We start from the raw sequence: 14,953 nt of genomic DNA, 5'->3' as shown, positions 1-14,953 counted from the left end.
AATCTTAATTGCATAAATTTAGGACACGGTTTCAAATGACCGCCCTTCTACTAAAGCAAATTATTTCTAAAAATTGAATCTAATTTCTAACCGTTTCTGTATTTGCTCCTTAGTGCTGTAAGCAATGCAACATTCGCGTGGGAAGAGTCGGCTGGTTGTCTTCTCCTTTCGTTTGAGTTACGAAAATAGAAACAACAAGAGTTGGCACCGCTTTCTGACAAACTGGAAGATATTTTCCTCTGCCTTAGTGTATTCGTTGTGTGTATACTTGGTAATATCCCAAATTTCTCTCAAACTGATTGTGTTGTTGCTGTCTCGGTTTCCGGCCTGGCGAATGACTGAGCAAGTTAGGGACTTTACTCTCTGAACAACTTTCTGTATTGAAAACTGCTTCGGTTCTTTGTTCCAGGCTTTTCTGGTGCGTTTTCCTCCTTTAGCGTTTTTCTTTTTGCTTTACCTAGTCTAAGCTTCAGGATCTTTTGAAAACATGCTGCTTTTATGCGCCTTTGACTCTGAGTCTTGGATAGTCTATTTCCATCAGTCTCTGTTGAGTGATACTCTGGAATCCGCGGTCCTGCTGCATGCGGCATCTGTTTGCGAAGGCATTTCTTCTCTATTCTCCGAGTATTGATGCTTTCCCCTTTTCCTTAGATGTTTCCTGCACATTGATTTATATTAGTTGTTGTCTTACAGTTTACGCAAAGGAAAAGAGTAACGACGAAAAGATTGACATGAAAGCTTTAAGCTCTAATTAATGCATAATCATGACACTCATAATGAACTGACTCTTCGAAAAACACAACACAATCCTTCTTGGATACTTTGGCGTACAATCATTAATTTCTTTTTTAGGTGTGCGCCCACTTTTGGTCTGCAAATAGTTTTCCTTGAACGTTGTGCCGAGGAACCTTGCGATGAGTGATTTCTGCGACTCGCATCGCAATGTCGAGGATTGTGTCGTTTAAGATGTGTTATCACAGGATTTGATGATCGCATTCATTGCAGATCGCAAATATCGTAGATCGCAAATAATTATAATCATTGTGTGCTGCTCATGCGATGTTGAGATATGCGACGTCGCATATCGGCCGTTGGCGATTCCTTAAGCTTTTCATTTGAGAGAGCTTCACAACATAAGCGATGCGATGAATTTCGCGTCGCTTCTTCGCAGCTCATTATGCGCATAGGAAAACGTCTCGTTCTCTCCTCGCAATGCGATATAGCTTTAGGGAGTCAAAATACAGAGTTTTGATATAAAAGTTTTTTTTTGGATTTTTTGTTAAGGGTCCCCATTTGCTTGGTGTTATTGCTAATGCCAATCAAAGAGGGGGGTTGTTGGTGACCACAACATGTTGCTATAGACATAAGGGCAAGGTATCAATGTTCAAAAAAAATTTCAAGCATAGATAAGTCATACTGCTGACTTTTCATATCAAGTCAATAGTTAATGTTAATGCCACTGCCTAATTTCCACTTGCTAGTAGTCATTTCATAATAAATTGTGTCAACTCACTGTCATAGGAGTTCTAAATCGTGTGTCATCTTTTATTTTTCAAGTCGATGGATCATATCAATACTACTGCTGCAATATTTAGGAGACTTTTGTCTAGGTGTTGCACTCTTAGGAGACTTATATACAAGTACTACTATCTACATAAGATCAATGTACTAGGTCTAAGTCTCCAACTCAAGTCATGATCAATCATCTTCAACAAAATTCTCTCTAACTACAACATCTTATGTACGAAACCATGATATTTGTTCGCTATACAAACCTTAACAGTATTCAAAGATAGGTTGCTCAATGCCACTCCCTACTTAGCATGCATATACTTGTATTTTTTAAACTTCAATTTTCTATTTCTCAACAAACTAGATGGGACTATGAGCCAAGTACAAGATTAGCCACATAATGTAAGGTTGATATAATGTGCACGGTAAACAATATGGTTGTAGAAACATGTATAAGGCAATGTAGCTACTTGTTCACTGTTGGCAATTGATGTATCATTAAAATGTTGAAGAAGTGATCTTTCAGAGGGATTTTAAACACTTAAAATTTAGACATATCAATTCTTGAATTTCCAATATTGCAAATCAGAGAACACACTATCTAAAGACCAACAAGAGCCTAAAGTGAATTAACTATTTCAAGCTCAGATATTAATATAAGATAGTGCTTGGTAGTAGGAATTTGCACACATGTTTCTTTAATGGAAACTGAACAAGGAAATACAAGATCTCAATTTGTAATACTTACTTTGTTTTCGTTAGATTGGAGATTAGGATAGTTGTGATGAGTACTTATCTCTAAGAAAGATAGTACAAATTCTTGTAGAAATTAGGGCTCACCACACATAATCCTTTGGAGAGTTACCTGTAACGAATCAAGGTCTTTTTAATGGAAACATATTATAGAGAAGAAATTTCAATCTTGAAATAAGCTAGTGGCTCTGATTAAGAATGACAAACCTTCAAAAGTGCTACAAAATATGGGGGATGTCTAAACTTGCTTCCAAATCTCAAGTCTAATCCATCATTCGAATGCACACATTAAACCAAGTGCCAAATAATTGTCAAAATTAGTCGTTCAACCGCAAAAAATTACCGAAGGGCCACAACTTCAGATTAATTTTATGAAATAACTAGGTCAGAACATATTTTAGAAAATCAATGGAACATAAGAACAATTTTAGAATATGTCATTGAATATTTCTTATGTAATTTGATAGTCATATCACTCAATTTAATGTATGGATCAAGTATTTTAATAGAGTTTTATTATTGTTTTCTTGCATTGTTTTTCTTTTTTTAATTATTATTATTTTGTTTTAGATAAGAAAATTCCCGATGCCTTAGGACCTAATGACCATGCACTTTTTCAAGAAGAGGCAAAAATACTTATGACTCTTAATTTAATTATTTAATTATTATTTTTATTATTTATTACCATGGAAAAAAAATATTTTTTTTCCTTTAGTTTTAATTTTAATTTTAATTGTCTTTTGTCCTTTGACTCTCTAATGTCATGCCTCATCATCATGGTGTTCTTGACCTCAAATAGGGTGTACCAACTTGGACTGGACTTGTTTCTTCAACTGTGAGGCTACTCGAGATGGTCCACTTACCAATAGAAATATGCCAAGTCACCACCGCTTGGGGTTTTAGCCTAGAGATGTGGGTGTTTTGGAGAATTTGGTATCTACAAAAAATAATAATTCCCTAGATAAGTAGCCATACCTAGAACAATAGTTTAAAGCACTTTATGCTTTTCCTATAACCAATAGATAAGAAAAAGAGAATGATAAGACCTACTTGTAGTTCTGCTTTCCTCTTTTCTCCTTTGTATCGATCCTGTCCCTCCTTCCCATACTTAACACACTTGAGAAGTACCTGTAAACATCAACAGAATACAAAGAACCAATCAAATTAAAATATCTATTGATTACAAGTAAATGGAATCAGATACATTACACATATAAGAATCATATAACAGGATAAGCATATGGGAAAAAGGTTCAAATACTTTATTGAATAGAAGAAGGAATTACAACCATCAAGTCTGATTCAAAGTCACTCCTTCAGCTTTGATCTCATCCACATCACATCAAAAGAATGAGAAACTTGTAGCATAACAATACTTGTCTCAAAGTCAATTCTCATAGCAACATTATCTCCTTACAATTCAACATAGTCCAGCCCCTTGATCACTTAGATGAGTGCTCAATTTATAGGAAGATGAAGGAGGTTATGTCATAAATCGGGGTATTGAATGGCCTTCCATACTTAGAATTAGTTCCATGGAGAAAGGGATGAGAGGATAGGATGCATCTTAAATCATTCCTCATCCATTTTCGAGCTCATACGAGTTGATAAGTGACAGAAACTTCTAGAAGACTCCAAGAGATAAGAATATTCCCCAAACCCTATGTGAATTTCGCTAAATCTCACCCAGTGTAGGTCAAAGAGGGCCTAAGTTCTCTGCAGAGCACCTTGGCATGGACTTAACTGCTCTGTAGTGTACCCTTACATGGGCCTACCTGCGCTGGTCCCTTTAGAGTTCATTTCAGGATGTATTCAAGTCATGAAATTGTTTGGGAAGGAGGCATTCAAAAGGGTGACTTGTTTAGGGCATGTAGGAATTGAAATTAGGGTTTGATGAGCCCTAAAACACTAATCTAGATTATGGGAGTGATATGCCCAAATGGATCTGTAAAAACTACCCCCTAAAGCATGAAGTCAAAAAAATGTAAATGTCGAATGAAATGCTTTACAATGTGACAAGGAGGTTTCGAAGTGGAAAGTGGCCTACATCAATTACAATACATATATCATGATATTTTGATTTTTTCATGAATCGTTGAGCGAAGGCATACCCATGCTCAACATATAAACGTTTATTACATGTACATAGACAGTCGTCTATAGATATAAACCCATGAATGGATTACCATCTGTGTAAGGCCATTGTACATATGATTTAGTACTCCTGAAATTGCAGCCCAGATGGATGAAACTAGATCCAGGGCTTCTTATCTCGTCAATCATTCGCTCAAGTACGAGTCTAATCATGTGAATATGTGATCTGAAGCCGAACATGGGAAGACACCATCTAATTACCAGCCAATGATGTAAGTTGTTAACAAATTCGAGAAAAATCACCGATAATGATAGTGATCCTAAAGGTATTGCAGTACATTCTGCATGGTGTGAATGGATGATTTGATGTCGAACACCATAAAAAGTCTTTTAGTCGAAGGCCAGTGATGTCAACCTATCACCGGAAGTGAAAAACTTGCCATTGATGTATGCAGGCCTCAGGGTACTGGAAGGGTGTTTCTAAGTCAACTTCTTGGATAATGTGCTCATGTCGACAAGAAGTGACTCGTTGCGGGAGGTCCTTGATGTATCCTACATCAATGACACGAAACTAGTGTAATGATTTTTGAGACGGAATTTGACTGACAACAAAAGGTTCAGGAATGGAGGTCATGAAAATGAAGGTTTATGGTATTGCAAAGGATGAATTTTAACTGGATGACTTCTCTTGAACATGTTAACGACACTGAAATGAATTAGTAGCATTGACCCAAAACAAAGTGATGGATGGTATGATATACCAATGGTATGATAACCATCGAGCTAATAACCCAACCCAAGTAGTCACAGTGATGAAGTGAAAGTGTCATGTTCAAGACCGACCTGCTACCACAAAGTTGTTTTACCCCTTTTTCCCATTTTCCCCAGTCATTGCTAACCAGTACCTCTTTATTTTTTTTCAAGCTTGAGGAGGATAACATATGCTTGTTATATAGTTCCACCCTTCGGGTGAATCCATCGCTATGTGATGTTTTAAAGATTCTAGCGAAGGTGAAACTTGGTCTTGTCTAGATGGACAACTTTGTCGCTATTTCATGTTTTGATGAGTTTAACAACAAAGATAACTCGATCATTTTCATGTTTAGAGAGTTTGAAAAGGGACAAAAATAAAACTCCACAAGTTCTTTTTCGTAGATTTGCCTCTCAAGTCTAAAAATGCGTAAAACAATACGAGAGAGAACCTATTGATCATGTTCAATCAACATATTCCTTTTTTGTAGTTACTGTATCTCAGCCCTAAAAAGGGTTAAAATTATACTGATTAGATGTCATTTCCAATCCATTAATGATCTGAAAAGGACAAGCACTCGATAATCTTTTCATATTTAGAGATTCTGAAAAGAGATTAAAGAGGACTCCAAGGGGGTCCCTTTCTCTTTATTTAACAGAGCTCGAAAAAGAGATAAAAGTATGCTCTGTGGTCAAAGGTACAATTTACAATCAATCTCATCAAATTCTGTAAGTCAGCTATAAAACCTGCTCAAAACACCACCAAATGGATTAAAAATACTCATTTCATAGGTAAAAATAGGTAAATACTAATGTTTACTCGATTAATGAACATGAAATAAACATAAAACAAACTTTTACCATGTAATTTTTACCATTTGATACTTACCATTTAGTTTTGTGCTCTAGGCCTCGAACTTCAGTAGCTGATTGTGTTAGGTTCTATGGACCATTTCTCGTGCCGTCTGGACTAGGTAGGAGATCTACCCCTCCTCTTTCTTTTCAAGTCATTCTTTTATTGTTTCGTGCAAGTTTTATGGCTTTTTGGGGCCTCTGACGTTTGATTTTTTCGCCCTGGGATCAGTGCAGGCTTTCACATCAAAAATTGCACCAAAGAGAACCTTGATAGAAGGCTACCTGCTCTGCAACGAACTATCTTTGTGCTTGGGCTGCGTTGGGCAAGTTTCCCAGCTTTTTGCTCCAAAAATTGTCCTGTTTTTTGCATGGAAAGGATCCTAACTAAGCTTATTATTGGATTTCAAGCTTTCATCATATCAAAATTTCAATTACATGACGAGAAAGAGAGCATGAAGAAAAATACATGGTTACCCTAAACAATTCGGGTACAGTTGAGGCCCTCAAAAACTGTGGGTTACTCAAATACTTCAGGTTTTCCTAAATGAGGTAACAAATAGAACTATTGTAGTTCCTTTTTCATGCATGAGATCCGACAGATCAGAATTTTAATATAGGGGACAAAATGGTCCTTATTACCATTGATGATATTTACTTTCTTACCGGACTATCGAGGCGAGGTGCCCACATCTCTCTTTTTGGATTTCCCGTGGAGGTGAATCGGCGAGGGATTACATTCGACAGTTTTGTCGGCCAGGTACATAGCCTAGCAAGGATGGGAAAGTAAACATCAAATATGTAGGTTATTTTCCTTTGAGAATGGTCCTCTTCACAATCGCAAAATTGGCTGGTAGTGTGACACTTCATCTAGCGAATAGATCATATATGCAGAGTGCCCTTGATTGTCTAGAGCCAAAAGTATGCAATTGGTGTGAGACCGTGATTTCTTCACTGAAAGAACGACTAACCAAGGTAAAAAGTGGTAAGATGAATAATTTCTACTATGGTTCGATCTTAATCACTTTTAACTTAGAGATAATTCCATTGATGCAACCACAACGTGTATCACTGGGTGTATCTAGTCCTAGAGATCCACAGATGCAGAGGTGGGTCAAATTGATGGCTCGACATGCATGTTAGTCAAAAATCATTTTTCCACTTCATTCTTCAATTGGATCGATCGACAATACATTATCATCGAGGAGCATCTATACTCAGGGATGGATTTTCATGGAGATATAGACTTGATTCTACCAGTTGGAGCACAATGGGGTGCTATAGGTAAATTGTTTGACCAAAGTGTTTTTCGATTTTCAAGTTTCTACATGTTTTTGTGTTTTTAATGTTTCCAAGACTAATCTAACATCATTCTCATGCATGTAGATGTGGGTATTGTTCCTGTGGGACACCAACAGGGGGAAGGTGGGCCAGTGTGGAGAAACACTGAGAGAGCGGTCCTCAAGGACTTGGATTTGGTCGAGACACTAGCAGAGTTTCAGGATCACATAGAGGGATTAACCCTTGGTATTCTAGATGTATGGATCGAGGAGTTACTTATGAGGATGCAGCGCCACACTATTGGTGTTCCTAGCCACTGGATGAGGCTTTTTGCGCATGATAGCATAGGTCGTGACCTGTCATCATGAGCATCACTAGGTCTACTTAGGATGTTTTTTGCATGGATTTTGAGTTTTTGGTTTAGATGGCCAAACTTGTCTTAGACACAAATTTTGTAAAAACTTTTAAAACATCTATCTATTTTAACTTTCAGATTTTTCCATGGTTATGTGCAACCCCATTCAACTAATGATGCAAATTGAAAATGTTACTTTTACATGTGTCGCAAATGTCTGTTTAACATAATTCGCTAGAGAATAAATTAATGTGTTAAAGTTTCTGGAAATATGTTGATATTGAATGTATTCAAAATTCCTTTCCAAAATATGAACTCTAAGGAAAATATGAAGAATTGTTGCGTTTTGAATGGTATACACACTTGTAAGTTGTAGTACAACGAGTTTTGAGTCCAACCTAATGATGATTCAGCGAATGCCAAGTGAAATGGCATCGGAGATAAGTTTGATCAACGTGCTATGCTCAGCGATATTGTTCATTCGACGACCGATACAAATCCCTTTAGAACTAACTAACTTGCCACTTGGAGTGAAAATAGCCCATGCTACAGAAGATAGGTTATGTGTACTACAACTAGCACCATCGGCGTAACCAACAAATGGTTCTGAAGATTCTGACATCTGCAACAAACACAAAGCGAATTATAACCAAATAAAAAAATCTAAAATACACACTGACACATACACATGCAATGAAAGCATATATATAGTTAGTTTTACTACACTCAATTAAGCATAGTAACGTTTGAGGTACAACCCATTTCAGGGCTACGACAATGGAATCCCATCATAATCTATTAACTCATAGGAACCTTTTGCCAAAACACGCTTGACAATATAAGGACCCATCCACATCGGTTCAAATTTCCTTGCTCCAAGTTTATCAAATGCTTGATCGTAAAGTAAGACCATGTCTCCTTCTGAGAAGATACGAGGCTTGACATTTCTTTCTTATTGCGCCTTGATTTGTTTCTTATGTGCTTCGCTAGCCAATGCAGCATCATGACGGGTTTCATCCAAATGGATAAGGTCTAAGAAACGTGATTCTTCTTCAGAAGTGTCGGGTAACAGGTCAATCACGAGTGTGAGAGATGAAATTTCACATTGTATCAGTAAGATTGCTTCCAACCCATACACCAACTGAAAGGGTGTGAATCTAGTTGCATTTCTCACTGAGGTTCGATATGCCCACAAGGCAGAGTACATGATTAAATGCCAGTTTCGTTTATGAACCCCTATTATTCTTTGAAGCATTCACTTAAGGACTTTGTTGATGGCCTCAACTTGTCCATTTGCTTACGAGTAATAAGGGGTAGAACTATCATGTGACAGTCCTAACTTAGCAGTCAACTCAGCCATCATGTGATTGCGAAAATGCGACCCATTATCTGTAACTATGGCCTGTGGTACACCAAACCGAGCAACCACGTGGTTGAAAAAGAAAATAGAAATTGTTTCACCATTGTTGTTTAATGTTGGCATCACTTCTGCCCATTTGGTAAAATAGTCAACGACAACTATAATATACCCATGCTCCCCAGTCGAGGTGGGATTAAATGTCATGAAGTCAATGACCCATTTGGTGAATGGTACAACAGCAACGACTGGATGCAATGGTGCAGGTGGTAATCTACCTTTGCGGTCATAGATCTAGCATGCATGATAGCTTTTGACAGCAATAATACAATCTTTGAATATAGTTCGCCAGAAGTAACCGGCATAGACAATCCTCTGTGTGGTAGCATAGCCAGATAAGTTTCCACCACAAGCACCTGAATGGAAATCATTCAATGCCTTCTCGGCTTCCTCATGTGTGATGCACCTCCGTAAAATCGTATCGATACCACGATGTTAAAGAGTGTCACCAATGATCAGATAATCTTTGGCTTGGTATCTAATACATCGTTGTTGTGAGCGAGAGGTATCTGGCTGGAAAGTTTGGGTCTAGAGATAAATCAGTATATCTCCATGCCACAAGTCACACGACGATATCAGGAACAGAGACTCATCCAAAATTAATGGTTCAGATGTTGAATCAATGGAGGTCGAGGAAAGGTCACAAAGTAACTCGGCGAAAACAAGAAATTTCTTTACTTTTGACTTGATGAATTCTAGATCAAACTCCTGCAAAATGACTATCCATTTTGATTCCCCCCCCCCCCCCCCCACAATTGACGTGACAAAATATATGTCATAGGGTTGCAATCCGAAATGACAGTGGTCTTATGGAGCAGGATGTAGTGTCAAAATCTTTGAATAGCTTGCGCAGGTACCAAAGCTAACTTTTCGACATAAGATTATTTACTTTCTGTATCATTGTGATTGCAGCTCAAATAATATATAGGATGTTCTATTCCATATTCCTATTGGACTAAAACCATGCCAATGGTGTATCTGCATCGACGAGATACAGGTAATAGTCATTTTGATAATTCAGAGAATACATTAATGATGCTCTAATCAAGGTATCTTTAAGACCATCAAAGGAAGCTTGCACAACCTGATCCCAATGGAAGGGTATCCCCTTTTTCAAAAGACATGTAAAACCTTTAGCTATTTCAGCGTAATTGGGAATGAACCTACTCAAAAAGTTAGCCTTCCCTTGGAGTCTCTGTAACTGTAAAAGATTTGAAGGTGGAGGCAAGTCAAGAATTGCCCGAACCTTTAAAGGATCGAGTCGAATTCCATCTCCAGACACTACAAATCCAAGAAATCAACCAGAACCAACACAAAACACACATTTGTGTGGATTTAGTCGTATCTTGTAATGTCGGCACCATAAAAATATAGCTCTCAAATGTTGTAGGTGATTAGTCCACTTTTTTGAATGAGCAGGTAAATTGTCAAGGTAAGGTTGAACAATGTGCTTGATGTCATGGAAGGCATAGTTCATTTCCCTCTGAAATGTGGTCCCTGCATTCTTCAAATCGAAAGGGAGTTTCCTATAAGTGAATGTGCCCCATGGACAAATAAATATTGTTTTAGATTGGTCCTGTGGGCGGATATTGATTTGATTGTAACTGGAAAAAGCATCCATACATGAGAAAATTTCACATCCGGCACATTCATCAATAATCTGGTCGATAAAAAGAGTAGGATAATTGTATTTTGGATAAGCTTGATTTACATCCCTATAATTGATGCACACTCGAATTGTCCCTTGTTTTTTCACGACATGAACAATGTTGGAAACCACTTAAGTAAGAGGTACAAGGTAAATGAAACCAACATGCAAAATATTTTCAACTTCTGCTTTAATGGCAATGGCTTTCTTTGGATGAACAGGTCGAAGCCACTTTCGTACCGGTTTGACATCAGGATACATTTTGATTTCATGTTCAACAATACTAGAGTCAATTCCTGGCATCTCCTCATATGACCATGCAATTATATCTTGAAATTCACAAAAGAGAGTATGGTAAGTATCAAATTCTGATGGAGAACAAGATTTTCTGACATGAATGTTTTCTACAACATTAGGTTTGGTCAAAATATTAAAAGAAATTGTTTCTTGAATATTTGACAGGTTTTGCTCAGAATCTACTATATCTATGAAAACATAATTCGAAAGGAAATCAGTTCTTCTCCTATCATCATTGATCAGAAGATTCCTTCATTTGTAGAAAATATACATGGAAAAGGATCTGAAGAAGTACCATATTCTAATGAACGGTCTACCCATAAAATTGGTGAAAGTGGATTTGGGTTTGTTGTGAAAGCCATAAAAATTGATTGCTATGCAAGCTCAATGGGGCTTAGTGGCATAACTTCAGTATTACTATCAACTTCAAAACTATTGGTAATCCTCCTTAAATCAGATGAGGTGGAGGAAATCATGTTTCAAGTCTCTACTCTTGCCACTTCGGCCAAATCAGATGGTGATGGTAGCGTAAAAGTACCCATTGGGGAAGGATCTTTAAAGAGACCTACACCGTCATTTTGAAGTGATAGCGAGGGTCCGTGTACCAACGAAATGCTTCCAGTATCTTGATAACTAGATGCAAAGAAGGCAAGCTAATCAATAACTGTGATTCCACCTTTATGAGGGAATGCAATTGTACTCGGGGGGTTCGTCAACTACCTCAAATTCAATAGTAATTGTTTTTCCACCTAGTTCAATTTATAGGTTACTCAAAACCCCACAAGACATATATGTGCATCCGTCGAAAGCTTTTAACGTTGTTGGTGATCGTGACAATGGCGGTGAACCAAGTGTTTTCCAGCAGCTCATTGACATAATGCAAGTAGATGCCCATGGCCTTCACAGTAAAATTTTGTAGTCGAAGGGTCCATCAACTACCTCAAATTAAACAGTAATTGTTTTTCCACCTAGTTCAAGTTGCGGGTTACTCAAAACCCCACAAGGCATATATGTGCATCCTTTGAATATTTTAACGTTGTTGGTGATCGTGACAACGGTGGTGAATCAAGTGTTTTCCAGCAGTTCATTGACATAATGCAAGTAGATTCCCCCTCGTCATTAATTATTCGATGAACATTTTTATTGAGAGCTTTTACTTGAATTAAGAAAGCTAATTGTGCCGGTAACTGTGGTGTATATACCGCATGGTTGAAAACCACAAGATTGGAATCCGTAGGGTTTATTCCACCAATTGCTGACAACAAAGCCTACTTCTGGGATGACAATTTTGTAACACCTCAAGCATCGACATAGAAAAAGGTGACTGAGCAAGGTCTTCTACTATGTTATAGTTCTGAGCTGCTCGAGCTCGAGGGTTAAAGGTCGATTTATGTACAACTCCCTTTGGTGGTTTTATTGTCAATTTTGGCGCGATAGGCAATGGAATATTTTCAGATGAAGTTGAAGTCAAAGGATTAGATTGATCAATGGCCTGATTATTGGACAATTACAATGGATTTCCATAATATTTATTTCGTGTTGTCACCAAAAATTCGTTTTGAGGTTTTGTAACGGATAACATAAGTACTTGGGATGTGGAAGCATGGTCTGTCGCAACCAAATGTGTCTCCGAGTTTGGAAATGGATCAGTCAACACTGTAGATTTGTTAGAAGTCTCTAGAAGCTTAGATACTTCCGAGCGGTGTGGACAATCTCCTGTAAAATGCTTGTCATTACAAATTAGACATGGATAATGAGGTTTCCTTGTCGAAGTAGAGGAATAAGATGATTTCTATTGAGGGGGATTATCTTGTTTTTTCTTATTTTTCCCCTTCTTCTTGCCTCCTGGTTGCTTTTAATTCTTGCCTTTGTCAAATGACACGACATTGAATTTGGAAGCAAGAGTGTTTTCTGATGCATTGGAAGTTTGATTGGAAATTGCATGTATTTGACCAGATGGTCTAACTACCATTTGTGTGCTCGAAGAACCAATCACACTGTCGCCAGCATGAGATTCCTTACTTGATGGTGGAGGAGAAACAGTGAAAGTTGGTCGAGGTGCATTTGGAATCTTGTCGTAGAGCATGCCAGACTATGTATAAATCAAGTCCAAATATTGGGCACAAGCAATTACTTTCTCTTCTTTGACAACTCCACCTTTCACCACATCCTCGGTGATTGATGGCAACAAGGATTTTGTAAACCACTCAGCCAAAAGCTAATCAGGAGCATAAGTCTTAACCATTCGACGACGACGCCACCACTCATGAATATGATCTGATATATGAGTAGTAGTAATCTGTTTAAAGTTGGTCAGGAGTTTCGTTCCAGTTTCATATCTAATAGGTAACTGGAAGTGGGTCAAAAATGTGGTGGCTAAAGTCGTAAAGTTGTCGAAAGAAGCTTGTGGTAACTCAATGTACCACTTCATAGCCGAACCAGTAAGCGTTCTTTGGAAAAGATGAAGTCTAACTGAATCATCATTCAAGGAGTTTGATGAACACCACAAATGAAAAGTCATGACATGATTTGATGGGTCTTCTCCAGGATTTCCATTGAATTTCGGAATGTCAGAAGGTAACTTATGTGGAATCATCGGCCACCAAGGTGCATATAAAATTGGATCATTAGTGAGCCGGTTTAAATTTGGTAATTCAAGAGTTTCTACAAACGGCAACTGTCGATTCAAGTCAAGTTGAGCATACCCAGGATATGATGGAATTTCTTGAGCAATAGGTCTTTACATACCAACATAGGGCATCTGCATTTGGTAACCTTGATAAGGTGGTTGTTTAACAAATCCGGTATAAGGTGGTTGTTGATAACCAAGTTGAATTTGCGATTGTCCATAACCAGCAAAGCCTTGTTGACCAGGACCTTGGTAAGCTTGATATTGTCCAAACCCAGGTTGAGCTTGTTGGGAAAGTCCAAAATGGGGTTGGAATTGTTGGAATTGAGGCTATTGATATTGGGGTTGCCATGGTTGTTGAATCAACTATTGTTTTTTTTGGTACAATGGTTATTGATTTAATGGTTGTTGTTGCCCACCAATGTAAGCTTGACCACGTTGTGAATAAACTATACCAGTGTAAGCGTGAGTCACTCCAGATAAAGGTACAATAACCTGAGGTTGTTGGACCCCAGACACAAGTTGTTGTTGTACAACAACCTGAGAAACTTGAGCCTTTTGACCTAAAACTTGTGGTTGAGAGGTAGAAGAATCAATTTGTACAAGTTGAGATACAACCGTTTGAACTTGTGATCGCAGTACAGTGGTAACAACAAGTGTAGTAGGAATAGCTAACATAGTTTGCATTGGTTGTGTTGCATACAAAAGCCTTGGTTGAACTGGAGTTGTTGGTTTCCATTGATAGAATCGCATTTGAGACTGACCTGAATATGGTGGGATACTACCATATGATGGTCCTCCAGGATATGGAGGATAAGGTGAATAAGCATATTTCTCTCCATATGGTGGAAATCCAGTATGTAATGGATACATAGGTTGTTGTTGACTAGATTACCGAGTTTGATATTGATATACAGGATCAAAATGTTGAGTTCCCGTAAATGAAGAATCAGGTAAAATTCCAGTAGAGGACATGGGTGATGACCATGGTGTAGAAGCAACCCCTGAGTAGGTTCTAGATAAAGATTGGTAACCAGCCGGGATGGACGGTTAACCATATAGATGTGACTCAGGAGTAGTAGAAAACATTGTACAGGTTGCGATAGAAGGCTCTATCATAGTTGCATCAGATGATACAGTCTGGGATTTGACGGTTTCTCAACCATTGTTCACTGACCCAATAGATGTCTTAAAGAATCAACGGGTACTTGAAAGGAAGGAGGATCAAAAGGAGAAATAAAATGAGGAGTATAAGGGTAAAGATGAAACCCTGTTCCAAAATGGAATGGAGTTCGAGGTGTAGTATATTCTTTAAATTATTCCTCAACACAATTAAACCAGGTGGAAGAAATTCATGCCAAGTCC

Source organism: Pinus tabuliformis, chromosome 8, assembly GCF_031772625.1.
Source record: "Pinus tabuliformis cultivar Carrire ecotype Pingquan chromosome 8, CPIR1, whole genome shotgun sequence".
NCBI classification, from domain to species: domain Eukaryota; kingdom Viridiplantae; phylum Streptophyta; class Pinopsida; order Pinales; family Pinaceae; genus Pinus; species Pinus tabuliformis.
Note: the sequence above shows the minus strand (reverse complement) of the source record.